Genomic DNA, 20329 nt, shown 5'->3' on the forward strand with positions numbered 1-20329 from the left:
ACTTAATAATTTGGAAAAATTATTTATCTACAATGATAAATTTTGTGTTATATGAGCGATTTTCAGTTTTGCTATTTAGAGGGGTTTTTTTCACGAATGCAATAATTATTATTGTATTTTAAAGTTTATTTGTTCTGTTTTTTTACCTGTTTTTTCGCTGTTTTGCGAGTTTTCATGATGAAAATGACAATTTCTCGTTGATGCCAGGTTTTTTTTTTCCCTAGAAAATTTCTTTGTTCATTTTATTTTCAGTTTTTTTTTCTAATCCACTACACACTATTTTTTTTTAAGTATCATCCAGTCCACGCAATGTTTTATCTGCTCTGTTAAAATTCCACTAGCATGGACAAAACACTTTCGGAGCTCTCCTCTGGTTTGACCCAGCGACACATTATTTGGTTAGGTTTTTTTGGTTTTTTAATCGTAAGGGGTTTTGTGTTTTCATATTTCTGTAATTTTTTTTTGTTTTGGTATAGTGATAGCGAAGACCTGTCTTACGGTTTACGCAATAACGGATTTTTGATGTTTCTGTGAACGGCGAAGGGTTTTTGCTGAGTATTTGTGAGTTTAAGGATTTAATTTTTTGTTTTGCAGATTTTCTTGTTTGATTGGCCTGTCGACCAAAAATCTGGTAAGTCTTTGGTGCAGGGTTATTTTATCATTTGCTTTTTTATGTTGTCTGTCTGATGTCTTCGTGTTTTTTGTTTTTCTATGGAATACCTTTTTCATTAGTTAATTATGTTCTTCTTTGCCTTGGCGAAATTTATTTTAACGTAACGAAGGAATGCTGTTACTGGCTTTGTAATTATTATGATTAAGAAAAGTAAATACGCTGGGATAATTTGACATTTAAGTATTAAGTAAAGAAATTTTAGTAATATCTGAAATTTCTGACAACTCTGCCCTGTTTAACACCTTACCATTGTGATGACTGTATCTTGCATGGTGAACTACCCTCTTATTCTGGGAATCATTACCTATAGTGACCTATTCTTTATTGCTCAATAATTGTTTCAAGTTCAACTTTCAACACGTCACACAAATTTTTACCTCTATCCTTTGTCACGTTGATGATCTTGACATCAACTTTTGGGAGACTTGTTGTAACTAACTTAAAGGTTCTTATTTAGACACAGTTTTTAGCACCTAAACTAGGGTTTAAACAGCTCAAATGCAAATCTTGTTGAGAATACATTAAGTATCTACTTTTGATTTCTCAATAGCCTCCTCATACTTGGTAAAACCATGCTTCTATTTTCTTTGCTTTGATAATATTAAAAACCTCATCCACTTCCTTTGTTCTTGTCATCCATATTCCATTATCTTGCAGTTTTCTTTAGCGTCGGTTTTTAGGGGTTTCATCATAGCTTTTTGTATGAATGTAATACCTCCAAAACTCTGCCATCATTTTTAGGAAACCTCATATACCCTGCTCTGTTATCACTTTTTGCTCATATTTATCAAACTTTGATGAAGCTCTTGTCTTTTATCATGTCTTTGCATAACTATCCTTTGTTTAACATGACTACCCTTGATGGTCTATGACCCTTCAGGGATTATCATGCAAACTTGTGGAATCTAGAAGGCATGAAAAAAATTCACGTATTCAAATTTAATCAGCTTGAATTTATGGTTTGCTTTGAGTGTTTTTCAATGATAAAAGTAGGGGTCTCTTTATTCTGAAATTATAACTTTGATTGCAGTCTTAGTGATTGTATTGGACACAATTTGTATGGTTTTCTTCGGCATCAAAAATGTGTATGCTTTCACCTCACATTCTTGTTGTTACTATTTAGTTATGTGACAAAGATGTTTCATGTTCGTCTGATAGTGACAAGGCTCTTTCTCGTGTTTGACCATTATTGCTGTGAGAATTGTTCATTTTGAAAAAGAAAATATGGAAAATGCTCTTATTAAACGTGAACTAATTCCTACAATCAGAACCTTTTGAATGACAGAGGAAACCCTTGTAATTATAATTTACTGCCTCTTACCGATTTTATAACTCCTATAATTTATGGATTCAACAACATCCATATCTTTTTATTTCTATTTAAAACTTACTTTACCAGAATTTTTTTGAGACATATGTTGGCATGATTGGCATAACTGATGCAGATGAAGAATGATGACTGAATCGGTAAATGACTGTTTGTGATGACATTGTGATGAAGAGATTGAGATTGCATGATTGGATGACTTTGATCAGTTATTTGTGTTGTCATTGATGGCAACTGATGTTTACTATGTTGTATTTTGTCATCTTAGTCTTTTTGGTCTACCGGAAAGAGCTTACTGGGAAAGCAACAGGAAACTGAGAATTAGGACCTTAACCGGTAAACGAGGAAATGTTTTGATTAGATCTGGCGATTGGTGATGATTGAAGTGTTGCGGTTTGGAATGTGAATTTGTATCATTGTAATATGTATCTGATCGAAACCGCATCATGTTTTGGTTATCAGAAGTCATGTTTATGATTTCTGTTGTATTTTTGCTAGGGTTCAATAAGGGTTTAAGGACCGGTAAAGAATTCTCTTAACCGGTAATGATTTTTGGTTTGGCGGTGATCTACATCAAGTTCAAATATTGGTGATGATGTGGCTGGAACCGCGTGAAGTGTTTGAATGATGTTTTGGTGCGATCAAGAGTGAATTTCTTGGGAATGTGCAAAGTGCTTAGCGGAATGCGCTAAGGGTTTGAAAGAGTATCAGATCGAGGTGTGGTGATCATTCAATGGTTGTAATTGATTTGTAATTGATTGTAATGATCCATATGACGATCTGTAATGAGCTGTAAAGATCTGTGATGATCTATGTTGTAAGTCTTAGGGTTTTGTAACCGACTAAGTTGTAAAGGTTATTTAGGTCGGTAGAGTTGATGTCTGTTGTGTCGGTGGTTTTGAGAAGAGTGTGAAGCCGAACCAGAGTGTGAGAGATTTGCCAGAGTGTAGCAGATTTGGAGCACCAATTGTTCCCTAACAGTTGCAACAGTCAAAATCCCTTAATCGGGTAGGTTTTAACAAGCCTTACATTGTAAATCTCTTAACCGGGTAGCTCTTGCAAGGTTGATCCTAATAGGGCTCATCATCTAAATCCCTTAACCGGGTGACTCCTAACAGGGTCTACTCCTAACAACGCATCTTTGTAAGGTCCTAACCGGGCTAGGCTCCTAATAGGGCACATTCCGAAAGAGTGCACAATTTTTGTGGGTACCAATTCCCACCGTGGTTTTTCCATATTTGGGTTTCCACATGAAAAACATTATGTTCATATGGTGAATGTTTTTATGTGCTGTTATGTTTTATTTTCAATTTATGCATGTTGATGAACACTTAATGAGCAGTTTTGTTGAATCAGTTTAATAGTTGGTTATCAGTGATTACCAGTAATGGTAAAGGGTTTATTACTGGTTTATGATTGATTTGGCGAAGTTTTATAAGTTTAGGTTTTAAGTTTGAATTTGTTGTTAATACTGATTCACCCCCCCTCTCAGATTAACAATTGTTATTAGAGCATTGGTCCTCTGTGTGTAGAAAGCTTAATAGCTTGAGGGAAAGATCTTGAAGAAAGATGATGAAGAAAGAGGCTCCCGAGCTTACCAAGGACAACTACCGGATATGGAAAGACCGGATGAAGATATACATTAAAGGATTGGGTGCTCGATATTGGAATCATGTGGTAAACAAGTATGTTGCTCCTACTACCAGCCCCCTGACACCAGATGAGCTTAAAGAACAACAAGAAACATTCAAGCCTTGGAAGCAATTGTAAGTACTTTATCTGATTCTGAGTATATAGATGTTCATGGATTAGAAACTGCATTTGAGGTATGGGAGAAATTAGACTTGATTTATGGAGGAGATGAACATGTATAGAGAGCAAAAGAAGAAAGTTTAAGAGGCAAATTTGATGACATGAAAATGGTTGATGGTGAGAACATTGCACAATATGGTCAAAGGATTAAAGAAGTTGTAGGTGGTATTAAGAGTGTTGGACGTAAGATTGATGATGATGTTGTTGTTAGTAAAATGCGTAGAGCTCTCCTACCACAATATGCTATTAGAGTTTCTGCAATTCAAGAACTGAGATCTATTTCTAAAGATAAAGTCACCGTTGATTTTCTTATTGGAAAGTTGACTGCATTTGAGTTAAACAACTTTGATAATAGTGTTTCAAAATCGTCTGAATCTGCTTTTAAAGCTTCTGTAACCGTTACATTTGTGAGGAAAGGAAAGGATATTTGTCATAATAATGACTGCTGGTCTAGTCATGGTGGTAGCAGAGCTGAGGATGATAATGAAGATCATCTAATGGAACTTGAGGCACTATTGGCTAAAAGATTTCCTAGAGGCATTAGTAAGTACAAAGGTGAATTACCCTTGAAGTGTTTCTCTTGCAATAAAACTGGACACATAGCTGCTAATTGTCCTAATGGTGATAAAAAGGAACAGTTCAGGAAATTTAAAAGAAAATGACAGAAACATTGCCATGTTGCAGTGGATGAAGGTGTGATTGATGAAGAATCAAAAGAAGATGACAATGAGATAGTGTTTGTTGCTGTGAAGGAAGATCTAACTGATGAAAAGGCTTTGGTGTCTCACATGGATAGCAGTGATGAATGTATATTAGATAATGGTTGCTCACACCACATGACTGGTGATAGAAACAAGTTCTTATCCCTTGAAGAATTTGATGGAGATGTAGTAAGGTTTGGTAACAACTCACCCTGCATGGTTAAAGGTAAAGGATCTATTTCACTAAATGGAAAAAGCAATGCAGGTGATGTCTTTTGGGTTGATGGATTAAAACATAACTTTTTGAGTGTTGGTCAATTAAATGATAAAGGATATCTTCTAGAATTTAAAAGTGGAGTGTGAAGGATTCTTGGAAGTAATGGAGGATTGATTGCTACTGGAAAGCAGACAAGAGGTAATCTTTTTCATCTGAATACTAATGTGAATAATTGTTTGGTGGCTAAGATTGAAGACAACTGGTTATGGCACAAGAGGTTTTGTCATGTGAACTTTGACAATTTGATAAAGGTTAGTAAATCAAGTATTGTGAGGTTTGCCCCAACTTGTTAAATCGGATAATGTGTTATGTAAGGACTGTCAGATGGGTAAGATGACTTCTGTATCTTTTAAGAGTAAGTCTCTCTTCAGTAAATATTCTAGATTTGGTTCATACTGATCTTTGTGGTCCTATGAGGACTAAGAGCTATTATGGTGATAGATATTTCATGATTTTCATTGATGATTTTTCCAAGATGATGTGGGTAACTTTTCTAAGAGAAAAGTTTGAGGCATTCAGTAAATTCAAAGCATTCAAAGCTTTAGTTGAGAAAGAAACTGGGAAGAATTTGAAATGTTTGAGATCTAACCGGGGAGGAGAATATACTTTTGATGAGTTTGTGAAGTTCTGTGATGAACAGTGAATCAAGAGGCAGATGTTAGCTCCTAGAACTCCACAACATAATGGGATAGCAGAGAGAATGAATATAACAATTGTTGAAACTGCTAGAACCATGTTGATTCAAGGTGAAGTATTGAAAATGTTTTGGAGAGAAGCAGTTAGCACTACTGTTTACACTTTGAATCGGGTACTTGTTAAGAGGTAACAACAAAACACCTTATGAATTATGGCATGGCAAGACTCCTAATGTAAGTTACTTTAAAATTTTTGGGAGTAAATGTTTCATTAAACGTGATGATTTCATTGGAAAGTTTGATGCAAAGTGTGATGAAGGTATTTTTCTTTGTTACTTTACAAAGAGTAAGGCTTTCAAATGTTATAACAAGAGAAGAAAAATGATCATTGAGAGTGCAAATGTGAAGGTAGATGAACTCACTGAGAAATCTGATGAGACCAGCAGATCAGAACCTGAGAGAGATGAAGAAAAACTTGTGTTTATTGAACCAGAAGTACAAGAGTGATGAGCAAGAAGATGCAGAAATAGGTGCTCAACGGGTAAATGAAGAAAGCAATGAAGAAGATGAAGAACATGAAGCAGAAGGCACAACACCGGAATTGGTAATACCAAGATATGTCAGACTGAATCATTCAGAAGAACAAATTATAGGAGATAAGAATGCTGGTGTACAAACTAGAAGGAAAATCAGAGAAAACTCCTGTCTGATTTCAACTATTGAGCCTAAAACTGAAAAATAAATTGAATGAATGATTCAATAATTGGATAATGTATTCAATAATATACAAGCGTATATATAGGGATTACAAGACGACGTTCTAAATTAAGAACAAGTCGTTTAAAGAGAACTACTAAAAAGCTAATCGCTAAATAAAGCTTAAAACTAATTAACTAAAAAGAAAAAGCTAAATGCTAAATAAAGCTTAAAAGCTAATTAACTAAAAAGCTAAATGACCATTAAACAAGGAACTAAATATAGGTGACAAAAATATAATTAAATATTCTAATACCCTCCCTTAATGGTCATTCTATCTACTAACTACCCTACAGAAGACACTGCAAGCCTTTTGATCACAAATGAAAAGAACACTTTGCTGTGGTGGAGACCCTCCCTGGATCTGAAAAGTGTTAATGACCAAGAATACCAAAATCCATCCAACTTGACGTTGGGTAACCAAATTGAAACCTGAAACCATGATTTTGAGGAAAATCGCCAAACCCTTTTGCAGAAGAGTATCAACTCCAAAATTGACTGCAAGATACCATGGTTGCAGATGTTCGCTCTGGCAGGTGCGACCCAAATTGACTGCAACAAAACACGATTTTTGAGGAAAAAACTGTCAAACCCTGAAATAGGAACCCTCGAAAAGAGAATTTACGATTTTGAGGAGAAAATCGAAAAACCAAGAAATCTGAGGTTACAAATCATCGTTTTTGTGGAAAAAAATGGTAAAACCCAGATAACTAAAATCTTACGCGAATATAGTGTATTACAGATGAGAAAATTTTTAAGGGAAAATTATAAACCCCGCAAACAATTTTTGAGGAAAAAATCGTGAAAACCCTCCCATGATTTTTTGTGGAAAAAATAAAAAAACCGACAGACAATTTTTTCAGGAAAAAATCGTGAAAACCCTGGGACTTGTAAGACGAGGTGTGGCCTAAATCAATTTGATCAAGGCAACGATATTTAGATATCGTGAACATGCATTGTTTCCAGGTGTTGTGGTTGAGGCCACTGAACTTCTGATTGTGTTCCAACATGATGTCGGTCAACGATGCCATCACGAAAATGGAGGTTGAACGAGGTCAACCTAGTGAAAGCATGAGACAGAAGAATCTGATTCAAAAATCAGAATAGAAGCAGCTGCTGAAAAAACTAAAACCCTACAAGAGAATTCTGGCACGAATTCCAAGGCACAAATTTCGAGGTTTGGAAGAAACCCAAAAATTAGAATTTTATGCACTTAAAACAACAAAAATCCCAATGTCCACAGAAACAACAGAAATTGTGAATTGTTGTTTTTAAATTCCAAGGTAAATTTGTTGGCACAAAATTTGAGGTGTAGAAAACGAGGCACCCAGAAAAATCTGAGACCAACCCCAAAAATCTCTCGAAAAACCCACCAAGAATCTGAAAATAGAATGCAGATCTGACGGCTCAAAAATTGAGGCACGGAAAACAATGCACCCAGAAAAATCTAACGATGACCCAGTTGAGGTCGCAAAAAACCCACCAAGAATCGGCAACCAGAATAAAATTTCAACTTGAATTGAAGGGTCAAAACCCTAGTCGAAAATTGTAAAACCCTAGTCGAAAATTGCAAAACCCTAGGAAAATTTTCAACCTGCAAAAAAAAACTGCCCAGGAAGAGAAAAAATCTGCTTTTTAAAAAACAAAACAGTTTAAAAAAAAATCTCTTCAATAAAAACTTCGAAAAATTTTAATAACAAAATTTTTTGAAATTTTTAATTTCCATGCTCTGGTACCATGAAAAATAAATTGAATGAATGATTCAATAATCGGATAATATATTCAACAATATACAAGACGACGTTCTAACTTAAGAACAAGTCATTTAAAGTGAACTACTAAAAAGCTAAACGCTAAATAAAGCTTAAAAACTAATTAACTAAAAAGAAAAAGCTAAATGCTAAATAAAGCTTAAAAGCTAATTAACTAAAAAGCTAAATGACCATTAAACAAGGAACTAAATATAGGTGACTAAAATATAATTAAATATTCTAATAAAAACAGTAAGAGAGGCGTTGAAGGATGATGATTGGATTAATGCTGTGAATGAGGAATTGGATCAAATAGAGAAGAACAAGACATGGACACTTGTTCCCAGACCGGAAGACAAGATTGTGATTGACACTAAATGGGTCTTTAGAAACAAGTTGAATGAAGAAGGCAAGGTTGTGAGGAATAAAGCAAGGTTGGTATGCAAAGGCTATGCACAAGAAGGAGAAGATTATGGAGAAACCTTTGCACCAATGACAAGATTGGAAGGAGTAAGAATGTTACTTGCTTATTCTACATTTAAAAGCTTTAAGATCTACCAGATGGATATTAAATCTGCTTTTTTTAATAACATCCTTGAGGAAGAAGTGTACATAGAACAACCAGATGGATTTGCTTTGTCTGAGGATAAAGATATGGTTTACAAGTTACATAAGGCACTGTATGGATTGAAACAGGCACCGAGAGCATGGTATGAAAGATTGCACGCACACCTGATCAAGATAGGATTCCAGCATACTAGCGAGGACAGTAACATATATCTGAAGACTGATGGAGACAGAGTGTTGATAGCTGAAGTATTTGTAGATGATATAATTTTTGGAGGTGATGATGATTTATGTATGGCTTTTGCTGGGGAGATGAAAGAATTTGAGATGTCTCTTATTGGTGAGATTAAGTTTTTCATTGGGTTGCAGGTCCAGCAATTGGATGGTGGAATATTTATCTGTCAGAGTAACTATGTAAAGGAAGTGTTGAACACATTTGGCATAAGGACTGTAAACTGTTTGGTACTTCGATGGTGACAGGTTGTAAATTGTCTAAACATGATGATTCACTCTCTGTTGATGAAAAAGTATATAGGTCCATGATTGGTAAGTTGCATTATGTTGTTCATAGTAGGCCTGATATTGCACATTCTGTTGGTTTGGTTACTAAATTTTAGAAGGATCCCAAGGAGACTCATTTGGTAGCGGTGAAAAGGATATTCCGGTACTTGAAAGACGCAATAGATTATGGTTTATGGTATCCTTATAAAGGTGATTTTTCTTTGAATGTGTTTACTGATTCACCCCCCCTCTTAGTATTAACCGGATCCGATGACTGGAAAAGCACTACCGGTGGAGCTTTTCTTCTTAGAGGTAGATTGGTTGCTTGGACAAGTAAGAAGCAAACTTGTGTTTCACAGTCAACAACATAGGCAAAATATGTTGCAGCATCTATGATTTGCACACAGGCAATCTGGATGAGACATGTGTTGGAAGGTTTTAAGCAAGATGTGTCTGAACCGGTGATTATTTATTGTGACAATACTATTGCTATTGATATTTCGAAAAATCCCGTGTTATATCAAGGACAAAGCACATAGAATTGAAATATCACTTTTTGAGGGAGAGAGTACAGGAAAAACAAGTCAGAATTCAAGCAAAGAGCAGCTAGCAGACATTTTCACAAAACCATTGTCGTAGACTACCTTTGAGTAAATTAGGGATCAAACCCCTACACAAGAAAAACTAGGATGCAGGAGATGCATCAATCTAGTGGGCTTCATGAATATTTTTCAGTTTTCACCATGGATTGATGAAATGTTGGCTACTCCGCAGGGGGAGCAACTTAGATGAGATTTGCAAAGATGTTGAAGACAACATCAGTAGATTTGATGATCGGTGATGCATATGCACCTTTGGCATTGCTATCAAAGGGGGAGAATAAGAAATGTGTTTGGGGAGATTAAATGAAGATTTAGTTCTAGGTGGAGAAGAGAAGAACCGACAGAAGAGTGAAGTGTAGCAGAGAAGTTTTAGAACTAAGCAACATGATTTTAGTTGAATATGTTGGTGTTGCCACCAATGCCAAAGGGGGAGAATGTTGGCATGATTGACATAACTGATACAGAAGAAGAATGATGACTGAATCGGTAAAGGACTGTTTGTGATGACATTGTGATGAAGAGATTGAGATTGCATGATTGGATGACTTTGATCAGTTATTTGTGTTGTCATTGATGGCAACTGATGTTTACTATGTTGTATTTTGTCATCTTAGTCTTTTTGGTCTATCGGAAAGAGCTTACCGATAAAGCAACGGGAAACTGGGAATTAGGACCTTAATCGGTAAACGAGGAAACGTTTTGATTAGATTTGACGATTGGTGATGATTGAAGTGTTGCGGTTTGGAATGTGAGTTTGTATCATTGTAATATGTATCTGACCGAAACCGCATCATGTTTTGGTTATCGGAAGTCATGTTTATGATTTTTGTTGTATTTTTGCTAGGGTTTAAGGACCGGTAAAAAATTCTCTTAACCGGTAATGATTTTTGGTTTGGTGGTGATCTACATCAAATTCAAATATTGGTGATGACGTGGCTGGAACCGCGTGAAGTGTTTGAATGATGTTTTGGTGCGATCAAGAGCGAATTTCTTGGGAATGTGCAAAGTGCTTAGCGAAATGAGCTAAGGGTTTGAAAGAGTATCAGATCGAGGTGCAGTGATCATTCAACGGTTGTAATTGATTGGAATGATCCATATGATGATTTATAATGAGTTGTAAAGATCAGTGATGATCTATGTTGTAAGTCTTAAGGTTTTGTAATCGACTAAGTTGTAAAGGTTATTTAGGTCGGTACAGTTGATGTTTGTTGTGTTGATGGTTTTGAGAAGAGTGTGAAGCTGAACCAAAGTGTGAGAGATCTGCCAGAGTGTAGCAGATTTGGAGCAGAATTGGATCTGATCAAGCAAGCAGTTAAGTGCTATACCTAGATCATTCATTGTTGTTCCCCAATAGTTGCAGCAGTCAAAATCCCTTAACCGGTTAGATTCTAACAGGCCTTACATTGTAAATCTCTTAATCGGGTAGCTCAACATCTGAGTGTTAAATCCTCTTGTGAGCCTCTTGCGAGGTTGATCCTAATAGGTCAAAGCTCCTAACAGGGCTCATCATCTAAATCCCTTAACCGGGTGACTCCTTATAGGGTCTGCTCCTAACAGGGCATCTTTGTATGCTCCTAACCGGGCTAGGCTCCTAACAGGGCGCATTCCAAAAGAGTGCACAATTTTTGTGGGTACCAATTCCCACTATTTGGGTTTCCACGTGAAAAACATGGTGTACATATGGTGAATGTTTTTATGTGCTGTTATGTTTTATTTTCAATTTATGCATGTTGATGAACACTTAATGAGCAGTTTTGTTAAATCAGTTTAACAGTTGGTTATCAGTGATTACCGGTAATGGTAAAGGGTTTATTACTGGTTTATGATTGATTTGGTGAAGTTTTATAAGTTCAGGTTTTAAGTTTGAATTTGTTGTTAATACTGATTCACCCCCCTCGCCCCCCCTCAGTATTAACCGGATCCTCTCAGATTAACAACATAAACCTACTCCACAATATTTCAATAAGTTAATGTTATGTAATATTACATAAAAAATAAAATAAAATTGGGCTTATTGGCATCTCAATTTTATCCAAACTTGATTGGCGTAGAACTTTGATGAGAGCCACAAAGTTGGTGGTATCAATGCAACGAAGGACTTAAAGCAAACATGTTGGTCCAGGTCTAAAGCTACATTAAATAAAATATCTGCAACTTTGTTGTAAAGGTCTATTAAAGTTGTAAAGGCAAGGAATCCTTACAACTCTTGTTTATAAGATTCCATGGTAGATGTGGATATATGCATGATATAGAACATCAGGCTGTACAGAAACCCAGATCAGATCAACAGCTGAAAGAAAAGTATGGTAATAATCTCCAATAGGAAAATTAAAACTGGCAACTGCTGTCAAACATATTATAGCAGGTTTACATCATGAAAATGACCTCATTTTCATAAAGACAAGGATGTAAATCATTTCATACGACGTCATGAAATATGATCAAGTATTATTGATCACTTTGATGCCTGGATCTGAATTTTTTTCTTTACAAAACCCTTAACTGAAGTCTGCAATTCTGAATGCTCTGAAACCATGGTGAGCATGACAATACGGCCCCTCAAACATGCCAGCATGATGATGTTATATATAGCTTGGAAGAATGTCGACAACAGTAAGTCAAATGATGATTGAAACTAGTTTCCTAAAACCATATACAGCTTTGGATGGATGGAACAATTGAATATTTGGACAAAGATAAGGACTGAAAACTACTTGACAAATCCTTAGCACCCATCAACATGTGAAAATTGAAATTTTGGCAATATAAAGCCTAAGTGGAATGATAGTTGAAACTTTATACTGAAATTCTGCCAGTTATAGACTGAAAAACTGCTCTTGTATGCCTGATTACAGGGAATGTCCTGACTTTTCTGATTTTTATTTGAAATTATGACAGTGGAAAGACAACCATTACTGACATCACATATTCTTAAGTTTCTGCTGTAAGTATGCTGAAATAATGGTGAATAGTGAAAACTTATTGAAATCAGGCATTTTGATAATGAATATCACTACAGACCACTTTTTCAAAGGTAGAGTTTGATCTGAAATATTGTAGACTTTCTTCAGTCTAATATGCTGCTGTTTGAAAAGCTGAACGCTATGGTAAAGACAGAGATTGCTGAAAACTCTACTGGAGTAAAACCAAAGGTTGCAGCTAAAATTCTGCCAGTTATAGACTGAAAAACTGCTCTTGTATGCCTGATTACAGGGAATTTCCTGACTTTTCTGATTTTTATTTGAAATTATGACAGTGGAAAGACAACCATTACTAACATCACATATTCTTAAGATTCTGCTGTAAGTATGCTGAAATAATGGCGAATAGTGAAAACTTATTGAAATCAGGCATTTTGATAATGAATATCACTGCAGACCACTTTTTCAAAGGTAGAGTTTGATCTGAAATATTGTAGACTTTCTTCAGTCTAATATGCTACTGTTTGAAAAGATGAACGCTATGGCAAAGACAGAGATTGCTGAAAACTCTACTGGAGTAAAACCAAAGGTTGCAGCTAATCAGGTGCTATAAATGACAATTGCTGAAAATAGCAAAGACTTCTGTGTAGGCTGATTACCCATTAAATCCCTTCTAGTTGCCAAAATCTGATTGCTGCTGCTACAAAGATCACATCTGCTGTAAGTTAATGAAACCCTGCTGGAGGTCGCCAAAACTATGCTCTGCTAATTTTCAATAAAGTCCCGCTGTTGCATTTCCAGATATGATTGCTGCAATGAAGTTTGATGATAAATAATGAAGATTGAGGAAAACACAAAACTTATTCTATTTCTGCCTTAGGCCGCCTCTTGCTCTATATACAATTTGTTTTTCTAATTTTATCTTGCCAAAACACATCCCAACATATTTGTATTGCTGCATGCAGATTGGTGCAAATTCCCAAGCAATCACACCATTTTTTCTTGCCCTTCCTAATACTTTTAGATCCCATAGCTTTCTACAAGTGCAATGTATTAGAAGTTTGCAAGCATAACAAAGATTAGCAAACCAAGACAACCAAACTGTGCAAATTTAAAGTTCTTGTGCTCAAAGGTCACCACCACATTATACCAGCCTCTACCATAGGATTCTCTCTATTGCAACCTACACTTTTAAGTCCAGAGTTGGAATTTTTTGTTCCATATACTAATCCACTTTTTTACTAGGTCACTACTGCCCTATACCACTTGCAATTTGGGCCATTTGGTTTTAATATTATTTGTGGAATAAATAAGAACTTTATACGTCATGGGTTTGATTATTTGGAGTGGAGCTGTATTAAGGACTGGCAAATCGATTTAATAAAGGCTTGGTTTGATTAATTTGTGGCAATTATTATTTAAATCACAGTTTTGATCAATCGGCGACATTTTCCAAATATCTCTAATGTTTGGTGATTATGGTAAACTTATAATTTTATTATTTTTGCAAGTATTAGTAAGAAGGCCGATACAAATGAGGGAGCAATACTAAGGTTCGAAGAATATAATTATTGAGGCCTGTTCTCTAATTTGGCCAACTATTGTAAAGTTTTCACTTGAATCTTTAATTGTTGCTATTGCTATAAGAAGCAAATGACATTTATTCTTAAGTTCATTGTAATACGATGATTTCTATCTAGAACGATGTCAATCCTCAAAGCTCTTGATTTTATTTCGATTCTAGAGGCGGTGGTACCGATGTCAGCAGATTGCCTGGAAACTGTGGTTGGTGAATCAATACCTTTTGGAGTGAATGAGTCATAGTCTTCATTCATGGCTAAATATTGTTTTGAACGGTGTTAGGCTCATAGCTCTAGCAATTGCAAAGTGTATTGAACAACATTCTTGGGGATATTATTTGTAGTCTTAGTCCTTGTGAAGAGTTTGTGCCCTGCGACTTCCAACACAAGCACTATATCATTATATCGGTTCCCTATTTTAACCATAGCGACTATGACATCCCATTCAGGTGTTTATTGATATGATTATGAGCTATACTGAAGAGAGGTGAACAAGGTGCAATTTGTTTCAATTTCTTATGGAATCATTGATAATATTGTTTTCTTCAATAGTTTACATTACAGGATAAAATAACTAATAACTCCTACTAGGATATTGTTGTTATTCATTTCAAATTATTGTCGTAGGAGAAATAAGGAGGCAATACATATTGTACTCGAAATATTTAATTTCTTGTATATGCTATCCTTGTGTTCTTGTTTGAGTGCCAAGATCTGCAATCTAATATATGCACAACATCAGACCAAGTTTGGAATAGAACTAAAAGGTTATCAAATTTGGGTAAGATATTGAGAGGGTATTTTTCAGTGGCATCAAAGCAGTGAATCTGCCAGCTTGAGGGGAGAAATTAATGAGTGACAGAGAGCAACGATACCAGCTGCATGAAAAGAAAGAAGGGAACCGCCATGGGAGATAAAGAAGTTGACCTTGTTAATGCATTCTTCAAAGGGACTGAGGAATTTCACAATAATATGTCAGAGACATTGAGGGAAATGGTTCAGTTATTGAGAGGCTTAAATTAGCAATAATATGTCAGAGACATTGAGGGGTATGGTTCAGTTACTGAGAGACTTAAATTAGCAACTAAGTTGACAAGCCTGCACATAATAGGACTGAAGGACAGAAGGTAGTAAACACCAGATCCTTTAGTGCCAAGTTTTTACAAAAATACATAGATGAAGAGCAATATGATTAGGTTAGTGAGATGGACAAATTTCATAATGATTAATGCTTTGAGTGCTGCAGTTCACAATGATATGACTTTTACAGAGTTTTATGAGCTGAAAACAAAAGCTGGGAATAGGAAGAGGAGGCATGATGAAAGAAAGGATATCCAACACCATTTGGGGAAGATTACAATCCCCAAATTTGATGGGACATGTAGTACATCAACAAGGTTGTGGCTACAGAAATTAGACACCTACCTTTCATTGAATCCTCTGTTTGAAGAAGAGGCCATCATGTTTGCTACTTTACATCTTGGAGGGATAGCCCATGAATAGTGTTACATGGCATGATAACTCAAGGGCATGATTCTATAATCACTATGGAGGACTTTAGCAAAAGGTTAACTAAAAGATTTGATAGGAAGGATCCCGGAATTCACCTTAGGGATCTAGCACAACTGAAGCAAGAAGGGTAAGTGGAGGATTATGTAGCAGGATTTCAAAAGCTTGCAGTCATGGTTCCGGATGTAATAGAAAGATGTTTCATTGTCCTATTTGTTGAAGGCTTAGCTGAACCTCTCAAGGAATTAGTAAGGTCATTCAACCCAAATGCCCTGCAAGATGACATAACAAGAGCCCTTAATTTGAAGGATTCGGCGACTAGGAACAAATTTACCTCTATTGGAAAACACAATCATGAGGACATTAGTACTAAGCACAAGAAGGTATCTCAAGTGAAGTCTAAAGTCCCATCCAAGCCAAGTAAGGAAGATGATAAGAAGCTGAATTTTGAGAGCAAGAATGATCTGCGTAGGAAAAAGTTGTGCTTCACTTGTAAGGAGCCATGCGTGCCCAGTCATAGATGTCGTGGGAAAGGTCAATTGCATTATATTGAAGTTACATTTGATGTTGATGACACAATTTATGATATTTTAGAAAGTGACAATGAGGAGCAAGATACTATATCTTTATTACAAGCTGCCGCAACTTTACTTTTAGGTATTCCCAAGTATCAGCCATTTAGAGTAAGAGGATTTGTTATGGACAACAAGTAGCATGTTTGGTGGATACTGGTGCAACTCACAATTTTGTGAGTAATAGCTTGGTATCAAGAGGAGGATTGCCATTAGAGGATTTTTCAAGATTCTGTGTCATGATGGCTGATGGTTATAAGATGAGATGCAACAAGAGCATACCATGAATGAGCGTTGAGTTTGAAGACTACATCACCAATGATTTTTGTATGATTGGGATTGTTGATTCTGATATCATATTAGGAGTTCAATGGTTGAATTCTTTGGACAATACATTCAGGATTTCCAATAGAAGGAGTTGGAATTCATGGTGGATGGAAAGAAGATAATACTTAAGGCCTTGGTGGATGAAGCACCACAAGTAAGAGCAGCAAGTATGATAACAACAATGAACAATCATGATGTGAATGAGTGGGCAGCCTTACCAGTTGATTTGCCAAGGTGTGAATATGATATTGATGTAAGAGATTTTTCAGTATGTCATTTCATGCTGTGTTTCCTATCTCTTATGCATCTATGGTGGGCAGTTTGGAGCATGTTGGATGCATGAGTATGCAGAATGTTATTGATCAAATTGTAGTTTACATCATGAGTATGGAATTGTGGGATTGTGACGAGGCATTATTGGTTGAAGAAAGGATAAGTAAACACTCATCATTCTCTCATAAGGAGTTATGAAAGTTTCAAAATTTTGGATCGACTGATTAGCATAATAGTGGAAATACTTCAGAATGACAGAGTTGTAGGTTTCAGCAATGTTGATTGCATTAGTGTGGAGCAGCAGAGTGATATAGTATTTTTCATAAGGTCGGTTTGGGATCCTGGTGGTAGCAGAGAATTGCTTGAGGGCAAGCAATGTTTGGGCTGGGAATGTTCCCAAATCTTTATAAAGTGACTTAATTAAATTATTTAATTAAGTTGTCCAAAAATATATATTTTTCCAGAAAGGGATGACCTTAATTGATTAACTTAATTATAAAATAAAGTGAAAAGAATCAAATAATAATAAATCACTTGATTAAATATATTTCTTTAGCTATTAAGGTCGGCCTAATCTTCTAGATGTTTCCTAGAGGTCTTTGTAAGGAGGTTCCTGGGGTTGTAGAAAGGCATGCTTGTGAATTTGATATCATGATTTATGCTTTTTGGAGACAAAAATCTTCAGGAATTTGAAAGAAGGGTTGGATGAAAACCTAGCTCTTCCAAATAGGTGGATTCATGATGGAATTCACAGCTAAGCCAAATTTGTGAAGTCTTTGTTAGAGACAAATTTGCAGATAAGTTTTATGGTTAGATGTAATATTAATATTGTATCTACTTTGGAAAGTTTATTTTCTGAGTTTGGAAAAAATAAGAATATTTTACTTTGCCATATTGATGCCTATCGTGGAATTGGGACTGGTTAATACTTTCTGTGGGCTTTTTGGTTTTAATATTATCTGTGAATAAATAAGAAGTTTGATTAAGTCACGGGTTTGATTATTTGGGGTGGAACTGTATTAAGGATTGGCAAATCAATTTAGTAAAGGCTCGGTTTGTTTAATCTGTGGCAATTATTTTATAAATTGTGGTTTTGATCAATCGATGGCATTTTCCAAATATCTCTAATGTTCGGCGATTATGGTAAACTTATGGTTTCATTATTATAGCAAGTATTAGTAAGAAGGCCAATACAAATGAGGGAGCAATACTAAGGTTTCAAAGAATATAATTATTGAGGCCCGTTCTCTAATTTGGCCGACTACTGTAAAGTTTGCATTTGAATCTTTAATTGTTGCTATTGCCATAAGAAGAAAACGGAAACATCTGTTCTTAAGCTCATTGTAATACCGCGATTTCTATCTGGAACAGCCTCAATCCTCAACGCTTCTGATTTTATTTCAATTCTAGAGGTGGCTGTACATATGTCAGGAGATTAACTGGTGAATAAATGCCTTTTGGAGTGAGTATGAGTCATAGTTTTCATTAACGGCTAAATACTGTTTGAACAGTGCTAGCCTCATAGCTCTGGCAATTGCAGATTGTATTGAATGGCATTCCTGGGGATATTATTTGCAGTCTTAGTCCCTGTGAATGAGTTGTGCCCTGCAACTTCCAACGCAAGCACTATATCATTCTATTGGCTCCCTTTCTGAACCATAGCAGCTGTGACATCCCATTCAGGTATTTATTGATATGATTCTGAGCTGTACCGCAGTGAGGTGAACAAATGCAATCTGTTTCTCTTATGGGATCATCGATGATATTGTTTTCTTCAATAGTTTACATTGCAGGGTATTGTTGTTATTAATTTTTAATTACTGGCGTATGAGAAATAAGGAGGCAATACATAATATTTATTCTCTTTTATATGCTATCCCCGTGTTCTTGTTTGAATGCCAAGATTCTTTAATCTAATACATGCATTAAAAGGTTATCAAATTTGAGGAAGATATTGAGAGGGTATCTTTCAAAGCCATTCTGCACATCAGCAGATGCACTTCAAAAAATGCAACTGCCCAACCTAAGAACCCCGTCATTAAAGTAGAGGACATCTGAGTTCTCAGTCTGCATAGGGCTTTAATACCCATAGAAACTTGCAATATTCACAACTGTTCTATGATATTAAGATGCAAGTTGCACGTTCACGAGAAAAGATTATGTTTTGATTTCACAAGCCACTGGACCAGACAAAATGTAAATATACCTATCTCTATTTGAAAGTCTGTAGAGGTGCATTGTGGATGTGCATGTAAATAAGAAAATACTTACAGCTGAAACTTTGAAAGTCTTCTTGTATGCCTCAGTCCTCTAATTCTTTCCTGCAGAAAAAATCGCTCCTGCAAGGCTGAAACTTCTTCAGCAACCTGAGACACAAACACCCTGCTCTCCAAAATCAGTATATCCTTTTGTTCAAATTTATCACTATGTTAAACCTCTGAGCTCATGTCACAACTAAACTTAAATGGATCCTTTTGTAAAGTTATCTCAATTTTAATTGAAGAACAAGTTATGAACTATGAATGCTATATTTGGATATGAAGAATTAGGTCAATATCTAATAAATCTGATTTTTATCTGCAGGTCTGAAGGAGAGAGATCATTTAATATTTTCTATGTCTTCTCCAAATGAATTCAATTGGCATATATATTATTTAGGCAACCGGTCAATTGGTGTATTGACCGGTCATGCCTTTTAGGCATGACCGATCAATGCACCCATTGATCGGTGCCTTTACAATTATACCATTAACACAATGCTGATTATCGGTTCAAAAACCCCCGATAGCATATTGTAATATCATAATATAATGACTGATCTATTTAATGAATCGGTTTAGATAAACATCGATGATTCAAAGTGCACGATGAATATAATCCAACCGGTGCATTTGTTAACCAATGTTTAATGCCAAATGAAGCGGTGTATTCATTAAACCCGATAACAAATATGCTCGATATAATTAAGCTCGATAACAAATGTGAATCGGTACCAATGTTTATGCATCCGATAGCAAGTATGTATCGGCTAATTTAACCCGATAACTTAATGATAAGCAATGTTTGTACACTCCGATAATCATATGTAATATAAATCAGACACGAAGCATGTAGATGAATAACAGAACAGGGAAGGTTAGGAAGATCTTATCTTGCATAAGCTACCATGCATTAACACTCCCTCTTAGCTTTGGAAGATAGATAAGGCAACCTGCATCACATTTCCTTTTCATAACTAAGATAATGTCAGTCAGCAAAAAAATCATTTATACATGAGAAGTACCATCAAGACATATGATACAAAATAGAAGAACATCACTTGAGCATGTGACATAAAGTATTATTTTAACATGTGATAAAAGTAAGAGAATCATCACCTGATCATGTGAGAAATCACCAAAACATGTGATCTGTAAGATTCATCAAGATATCACCTAACACATGATATCAGTATTGCCTAACATGCAATACTTAAGGATAAGTCTATGAGAAAGGTTAGTTTCTCATCATATCCAAGTTGTGATAAGTGCAATAACATTTATAAA

At 35.6% G+C, this 20329-nt stretch overlaps 1 long non-coding RNA gene across 3 annotated transcripts; it reads left to right on the top strand.

Annotated features, from left to right (window-relative positions):
• The first annotated feature begins 222 nt into the window (after positions 1-222).
• Positions 223-19735, top strand: LOC131857196 (uncharacterized). 3 transcript variants are annotated; one of them, XR_009358596.1, is made up of 4 exons: positions 223-398; positions 595-631; positions 18296-18467; positions 19368-19735. It is a non-coding gene; the product is annotated as an uncharacterized LOC131857196 (long non-coding RNA). The 3 variants fall into 3 exon arrangements; XR_009358594.1 differs by lacking the exon at positions 18296-18467; XR_009358595.1 differs by lacking the exon at positions 19368-19735 and having other exon boundaries at positions 18296-18617.
• The last annotated feature ends 594 nt before the right edge of the window (positions 19736-20329 follow it).

The sequence above is a fragment of the Cryptomeria japonica genome, chromosome 7 (assembly GCF_030272615.1).
Source record: "Cryptomeria japonica chromosome 7, Sugi_1.0, whole genome shotgun sequence".
Taxonomy (NCBI): Eukaryota; Viridiplantae; Streptophyta; class Pinopsida; order Cupressales; family Cupressaceae; genus Cryptomeria; species Cryptomeria japonica.